Genomic DNA, 8,878 nt, shown 5'->3' on the forward strand with positions numbered 1-8,878 from the left:
GTGCAAAAATTATGACACAATCTATATTTGTTAAGTGACCCTTATTAGTCCCACACACCTCCACATTTGAACCCATCCATGCAGTGGAACATTACATATACACTATTGAATGCTATCCATGGCACCCAGGGGGCAGGTGATGGTTAGGTGCCTAGCTCAAGGGCACTTCAGTCACATACTGGTGGTTCAGGGGATTGAACTGGTGACCTTCCGGCAACAAGGCTGGTTCCCTGACCTTGAGCCTATGACTGCCCCCAAAGGAGGTACACCATTCCTGGAGGTAGTGCAATACCAGGTCCAACAAGCTCCTCTTCCGTCTCCCCGTTCTAAAAATCTATTTAATATGTAGTCCTCATATAGAGGATGTATCAGATATTAAACTGATAAGAACAGATACTACACTTGATCTTAGCCAAGAAGCGATGATGCTATATTCATATAGTCCAATATTTTCCAATTGCACAGAAACAACAAAAAATATTTCTCTGCCAAACAAACACGTTGGTACCTGTAAGAAGATGACAAGTCCTCATCAGCATCCACTGTGTTGCGTTGCACTGGTTAGCTCTGTTAGCTCATTAGCTCATCTGAAGAGGCAGCCCTCGTTACTCACCCAACACAAAAACCTACTGATTTTCCTCAGCTATTTTAGAATAATATAATATTTAGAAATGTGAGCTTTTTTCCTTTTTCCTTCCCAGTACTTATCTGATTATCACCTTCTTTAAGCTTTATGGATACTTCACTATCAAATTAGTCTAAAAGTTCCTTTAAAAAGATGATTCTTCAAGGGTTCTTCAAGACGATGGCTTTACACAGACCCAAAAACACTCAAAGAACTATTTGCATGTTTGAATGGTTCTTTGCACGTTGAAATGGCTCTTCAGATTGATGTAGAATGTCTGGTATATGGTTCTATATAGCACCAAAAAGGGTTCTGCTACTGTTGCAAAGTCAAGCTTGTAACAACAGAAGAGCCCTTTTTGGTGTTGTATAGAACCATTTTCATAAAGCTTTTATTTAGAACCATATACAACACATTCTGCATCAATCTGAAGAAGCATTTAAGCATGCCATAGGTTCTTTGAGTGTTCATGGTTCCATATAGAACATTGGGCCTCATTTACCAACTGTTCTTTAAAAGAAATTTCCTCTTAAAACATTGTCACACAGTTTTTATGAAGATTCTCTCATTCACAAGTGTTTACTTATTTGGGATTTGTTCTTAGGTAAGAACAGAATCTACACACACTCAAGAGCATAAAGGTGTGAACAGTTCTGTGGTTTAAGAACACATGTAGACCTTTTCTTTCTCAAGAACACATTTAAGAACAAACTTCTGAAGATATTGATTTATGAGGCCCATAGGCTTTGCCAAAGAGTGTATTATATGTTTATTTATAATAAATTATAAATAAAGCCCAGGGGCAGTCATGGGCTGGAGGTTAGGTAACCAGCCTTGTGACTGGAAGGTCGCCGGTTTGATCCCCAGAGCTGACAATACATGACTGAGGTGTCCTTGAGCAAGATACCTAAACCCCAACTGCTCCCTGGGCACTGTGGGTAGGCCTGTCCACCACTCTGGGCAAGTGTTCTCACTGCCCTCTAGTGTGTATGTGGGGTTTCACTGCATTGATGGGTTAAAGGTGAAATGTCCACTGTTGTGGGACTAATAAGGGTCACTTAATCTTAGACCTTCATGGTGAGTTTATCCTTCCTCACTGCAGACCTTATATGCTTCAGAAGAACTTTTTCTATAGTCACTTCATTTAAAATTGCATTCCACATCAGTCTGTGCTCCGATGCTCGTACCCATTCATCCGCCGTGCGCACATCCGCATTCATCAGGCACATTTAAAAAACGCTTCACTTCTCCAGCTCCTCCAAAAGCTGCTCTGAAATGAGGGACCCCTCGAATGGGAGAGTTTTCATAAGCTTCAAATCAAACCTCCCCGTGCTCTTGGACGTCTCTCGGCTCTGGTGTTTATCCCTTTGTGCGGATGCCGAGTCAAGGCTGGAAATGAAAGGATTAGTTTAGAGAGCTTCCGCCCTGGTGCACAGCAAAGACCCCGGGCTTCACGAGAGAACTAATCAGAACCTCTTTGAATGAAACTCTGCATTATGTTGATCTGCTAAGTGAAACATAATTGCGCATTTAAAGGGTCTTCTACTGGAAGTGGATGCCAGATAAAAAGTTGTATCAGTTCTACTTCTTTAATCTAGTGCAGATAAATAGGCAGATTTGCTTCCAGTAAATCAGCATATACACTCCCATGCAAGAAAGGGGCCAAGCTCAAAATGGCAAAACACTAAGCTTTTAATAGTTTTAACCCAAATCATTGGTCAGTATTATTAAAAATTTAGCAAATAAAATACAGGAGAGCTCTTCCCTTTGATTGCTTTAAGTAAGTGATGCTTATTAGTCCCACAATGGGGAAATTTTCACCTCTGCATTTAACCCATCCATGCAGCGAAACACCACATGCACACTAGGGGGCAGTGAGCACACTAGCCCTATCCACAGCACCCAGGGAGGAGTTGGGGGTTAGGTGTCTTGCTCAAGGGCACTTCAGTCACATACTGTCGGCTCAGGGGTTCGAGCCAGCTATCTTCTGGTCACAGGACTGGTTCCCTAACCACCAGCCCACAACTGCCTTGAAGTCTTGTGGGTAATCTTTGTGGCTTGGCTGAAATAAGCAGGACGTCCCTGAAAAAGACGCTGCTTGGATGGCAGCATATGTTGCTCCAAAACCTGTATGTACCTTTCAGCATTAATGGTGCCTTCACAGATGTGCATGTTAGCCCTGCCATGGACACTAACACACCCCCACACCATCAGAGATGCTGGCTTTTGAACTTTGCACTGATAACAATCCGGACAGTCCTTTTCCTCTTTGGCCCAGAGGACAGGACGTCCATGATTTGCTACTTGCAGAGATTTCTCCAGATTCTCTGAATCTTTTGATGATATTATGGACTGTAGATGATGAAATCCCTAAATTCCTTGCAATTGCACATTGAGAAACGTTGTTCATAAACTGTTGGACTATTTGCTCACGCAGTTGTTCACAAAGTGGTGAATCTCGCCCCATCCTTGCTTGTGAACGACTGAGCCTTTCAGGGATGCTCCCTTTATACCCAATCATGCCCATCACCTGTTTCCAATTAACCTGTTTACCTGTGGAATGTTCCAAACAGATGTTTTTTGAGCATTCCTCAACTTTCCCAGTCTTTTGTTGCCCCTGTCCCAGCTTCTTTGGAACGTGTTGCAGGCATCAAATTCAAAATGAGTGAATATTTGCAAAAAACAACAAAGTTTATCCGTTTGAACATTAAATATCTTGTCTTTGTAGTGTATTCAACTGAATATAGATTGAAAAGGATTTGCAAATCATCGTTATTCTGTTTTTATTGATGTTTTACACAACGTCCCAACTTCATTGGAATTGGGGTTGTATAATCTCAATTATAAAATGGCCCTAAAATATGACTGATTTAGCTGCTTTCAAAGCCATTGTAGAGAACATGATATATGTAAACCTACCACCTCCTCACAGTGACTGGCTTCTGTAGTAATGCCAAGCTGCTAATAGCAGTTCTGCTGTGAATGGACTGTTGCTATTTCCATGGCACCACCAAGTGTACTGATAGATAAAGTAAGAAGCCCGTTTTGTTTAAACATCTGTCTGTCATGTTTTATCCTAGATTCTTCATAACTAAGCTAAAACACAGCAAGCTAAACAGGTTAGAGATAGCTAACGGGCTAAACCTTTAGCCTACTCCATTAGTACTCAGTGTTAGCCTTTAATTGGGAGTATATTGAATGATTCACAGTAGAACTGCAAAATAAAAAGCAAAGAATATGTCACTTGAATGTCTTACATGCTGCAAATATCCCTGTTTTTTGGTTAGAACTAGTTTTTGGTTAAAAGTATTGTTAATCCAGTGTGGAAAATCAGACGTAGGGCACTGTTAGCTTATGCTAACACACCACAGGAAATAGCATTATCATTGCTGTGGTAATTTGGTGAGCAAAGCTACTCACCAGGCCAAGGTTTCTGCTTTAAACACTGCTACCTATGATGTTTTCTTTAAAAAGTATGACAAAAATAATTAAAAGTCCATGATATCACTGCAAATTGGTTGCTTGAGTGTTGATGGTCGTCCTTCAGCAGTTCATGGTTGCTAATGGTATGTCAGCGTCTGAAACCTCACATTAATTAAAAGGGCATTGGATCGATTTTCCCAAATTTCTGCAGGAATTCAAAGGTTAAGATGTAAACAGAGTCATTCAGAGTAGTTTGATGTGAAATGGTTCATTGCAGAGAAACGTACTGACTCAGATTTCTTTACTGTGGTGGTGATAGGAACCATGACTACAACACATAGCCATTTAATTTACTATCCAAAACCTCCAGTCAGCCGACACGTGTCTTCTGAGCTTTTATATGTAATGCTGATGATAATAAAATAGTGATAAAGCTGGAAAAAGTGTGTTTCCTTTGGGGACTTGTAAGGGAAGGTGTAGCTGATTCTACATGCATTTAATGGTTTATTAATGGGATCTAAATAATAATGAAATAATAAGTTCTATTTATATAGATTGGGTTAGGGATAGTGTAGTGGGTAACACATCTGCTTTCTACACTGTACACTGGGGTTCAATACCCACCTGGGCAAACACCCTACACTATACCAATAAGAGTCCTTGGGCAAGACTCCTAACACAGCCTTGGCCTACCTGTGTAAAAGTGATCAAGTTGTAAGTCGCTCTGGATAAGAGCGTCAGCCAAATGCCATAAATGTAAATGTAAATATAGCGCCTTTCACAAACCCAAGGATGCTTAAGATCTAAAGATGTTCTATAGGAAACTAGCAGTCCCTCCCTGACAGCAAGAGGATAGTGCTCAGCGTTTTCTGGGCGGCCCACCTGTGGTTACGCAGAATATTAGGCAAAATTCAACTTATTGTTCATTTTCAGGTGGCCTGGGTTCTATTCCCCGGCCGGGTGACCGGGGTCCTCTCTGTTTGGAGTTTGCATGTTCTCCTCCTGTCTGTGTGGGTTTCCTCTGGGTTCTCCGGTTTCCTCCCACAGTCCAAAGACATGCAGCCAGCCAATTGGATACACTAAATTCCCCCTAGGTGTGAGTGTGTGAGTGACTGTCTGTGTCTGTCTGTCTGCCCTACGATGGACTGGCGACCTGTCCAGGGTGTATCCTGCCTTCCGCCCGATGACCGCTAGGATAGGCTCCAGCACCCCCCCGCAACCCTGACGTAGAAGCGACTTGGAGGATGGATGGATGGATTGTTTGTTTTCCACTCACAATCCAATTTACTTAATTTCCTCCTTTTCTTTCCTTACTTATATTTTGTAAATTAGTAAATGATTTTAATCTAGCATATTGTCAGCGCACGATTTTATATAAAATGTGCATTTAAAATCTGTTTGGGGAGATTGAACTCTGGGTACAACTTGTAAATAATTTGGGTGGACCAGCAGTGGCATTCAGTCAGCGGGGTGCCAACCTCATCAAGCCAGTGGATCGATATATGCTTGTTATCTGGGCTATTGGAAACCATTAAGCTGATGATAAAGCAAAGCCTTTAGGTTTCAGTGCTAGTGCTTTCTAATGGTCCCTTTTTAAGTTAAGTGATACTTTTTTAATCCCACAAACAGGGAAATTCCACCTCCGCATTTAACCCATCCGTGAAGTGAAACACCACATACACACTAGTGAATACATACACACACACACACACACACACACACACACACACACACACACACACACACACACACACACACACACACACGCACACACACACGCAGAGAGCAGTGGGTCCTAACCATGGCACCCAGGGAGCAATTGGGGGTTAGGTGTCTTGCTCAAGGACACCTCAGTCAGAGACTGTCGGCACTGGGGATCAAACCGGCGACCTTCCGGTCACCGCCCCCACAACTGCCCCCACAACTGCCCAGGGTTGCCTTACAACACCCTTCATGTACGTTTTTCACCATAAATCTTATACGTTTTAGGCCAAACGTATAATATCCCTGATAGCAAGTGGATAGTGTGCCACTGTTGGTATACTGATGGAAAAGCTGACGGCCCACTTGCTTTTTGCTCAGCATTTTCATGACAGTCCGCCAGTGATTTAGCAGAGTCATATACAAAATTCCACATGCCATCGCTCATTTTCCACTCACAGTCCAATTTACAGATTTTTCCTTCCTTCCTTTCTTTAGTTACACTTTATAATTTTTTTACTAAATAATTTAAATCCAGCACAGACTCAGCAACAATATTTTCTATATAATCATTTTAAATCAGGCATAGTCATTTTTTTTTCTCTCAGTTGTTTGTAATATTTATCTTAGTTTATTTTCAAAAATAAAAGGCTGTGCGCATTCAAAATCAGTTTGAGGAGATAAAAACCTAGTTAGCGCCTATATGCAAGACTGTAATCTGGGTGATCCCAGGGTGGATGAGAAGTGGCAAACAGTCATTGGGGTACCAACCTCATCAAGCCAGTGGATTGATACATGCTCGCTATCTTATCTCAAATCCATCAGAAAACAGTGTCTCAGACATCAGGCAGCAGAATTTCATGTCATAACTTTCTGCGAGTGTGCTTTTATAGGTTCAGACGTCTGGTTCCTATCACCACCACTGTGAACAATTCTGACTGCATTTTACGTCAAACCACTCTGTCCAGAATTTTTCATAAATTGGTGAACAACTTTAACAACTAGACACAAGTGTTTGATAATTTAGGCATGCAGTTTGTACAGTGCTAATTCTACTACTTGTTAACTATATTAGCTGCTTCATAGCTCCACTACAAAACTAAAGGAGCAAACATGTCTTGGCTGAACAATTACATTTAGTAGGAAGGCAAAACTGTAAAACTGCCAGATTATTCCTTTAAAACCAAATCGCTAAATGCTGAATAAAAGAAAACATGAATGCAGTGGTGGATAGTAACTAAATAAACGTAATTCATTACTGTACTTGTATCTGTATTTTACTGTATTTTAAGTTTTTCCATTTCGGGCGGCTTCTTACTTTCTTACTTTCACTCCACTACATTTCAAACTCAGACATCTTTACTTTTTCCTCTACTACATTATCTGAAATCTGTCGTTCCTTTTGGTTTCTGTGTGTATAAAAACGTAACATGTCAAAATGAAAGAAGCGCAAAGCCAGAGCACCAATCAGGGCCCAGCGGTCACTTTGTTTAGAGCTGGTTTTGACCTGTTGGTCATACCGACCCAGTGCAGCACGCGGTTCAACGTCAGCGCAGCAGCGTAAAACTTTGGGAGAGTCTGTTCAACATAAATGATGAACTAACCTAACTTTGTGTAAATAGAGCTCAATATAGAAATATGTCCACATATGCAGTCGAGACTGACGCGGCTTTTTTCTGAATTTCTACAAACACCATTTCATTTTATAGTAAATTAGTTTGGGCTGGTTTATGTTTATGAACAGACGCCTACAGATCAACATAGTAAAGGAGCTCATCTGTGATCCTGAGTTTAAAGCCAGTTTTTATTCAACTTAAACTTGGAACTAAGTTGTAAATAAATCTGAAACTGAAACTTTGCTTGTGTGTAAAAAGTGATTTCAGAGCCACTCGGTTCTCCCTGATGGAAACTGTTTACCTTCAGTGTTTTGTGCTTATGATCATTTTAATAGACGTCAGCGTCACTAATTAATGACGTCCTATTAAAAGACTGGTTTACCAAGAGAGACGCTGGAGGACTTTCACGTGAAATGAGTTCATGAAGCCAGTCTGGTTATAAAAATGATAACAGGACATCAGAGCCAGAATTACTCTTTTAGTACTTTTACTTTATACTTAAGTACATTTGAAGGCAAATACTTTAGTACTTTTACTCAAGTGGAGGTCTAAAGGGAGGAACTTCTACTTTTACTGCAGTAATATTTTACCTTGGGTGTCTCTACTTTAACTCAAGTACATGGTTTGTGTACTTCTTTTAATCTGATCGTAGCTTTCAGAAGCAGTGGACCCCTGTAGTTTGATGAGCCCGATGTCATCATTAGCAGAACTATTTGATTTGACCTGTGCTGACTGGAGGTCAGTGGGATGGGCCCTGGCCAACGAGCTGAGGCTGTGGGGCATGGAGATGAATGCCAATTTCTCTGCTCAGTCTCAGCCTCCAGATGGGCTGATGTCAGACGGCTCTGAGGTCACGCAATGACAGCTCAGTGGGCGTCGTACCGGAGTGTACACTGTCGCCGGCGTAGTGTGGATTTCACACATCTGCCATGAGCCAGTGAGAGTGGAAATTGCATGTAAGCCTGACTGGCAGGGTGCGAGATTTAGTGCCTAGTGACATTTCTGCTAAATAGAAATTGGGGTAAGGAACGTGTCGGCATGCAAGCACACTTTGTTTTACTCTTTCTGTGTGAATGAACTGTCTGAACTTGAGCTAAACATTGTTATTTAACTACTTTACTCAGTTTAAGGGCAATTCCACCTACTTTTCAAAATTTCTGCATAAGTAACTTTTTATTCTCCTGGGTATATTTTGGTTTGTCCATCTGAATTTACGTGACCAAATCATTACGTGACCAAATTTAATTAATCAATTTTTTTAAGCTGCACTCAAATGAACATATTGCGGTAGTCTTACAGTTTACTGCTGAAAGCTAAAAATCTAAGACGCTCTTTGTGTTATTTTATTAAAAATCATTTTTACAGAGCAGATCACTGAAGAGACGCCGTCTGTTTATAGTTTATAGCCCAGATTTGGGGAAAAACTTTCAGTAGAAAAAAAAACCTGTGAGTTCAGCTTCTTTTATTATAAGGGTTTAAAATGACATCACCGCCTATGAGACTGCAGAGAAGA

At 41.0% G+C, this 8,878-nt stretch overlaps 1 pseudogene; it reads right to left on the reverse strand.

The window, feature by feature from the left end:
- Positions 1-258: 258 nt before the first annotated feature.
- LOC119261649 lies at positions 259-432 on the reverse strand (annotated as a pseudogene).
- Between the last annotated feature and the right edge of the window lie 8,446 nt (positions 433-8,878).

This window comes from Pygocentrus nattereri, chromosome 19 (genome assembly GCF_015220715.1).
Source record: "Pygocentrus nattereri isolate fPygNat1 chromosome 19, fPygNat1.pri, whole genome shotgun sequence".
NCBI classification, from domain to species: Eukaryota; Metazoa; Chordata; class Actinopteri; order Characiformes; family Serrasalmidae; genus Pygocentrus; species Pygocentrus nattereri.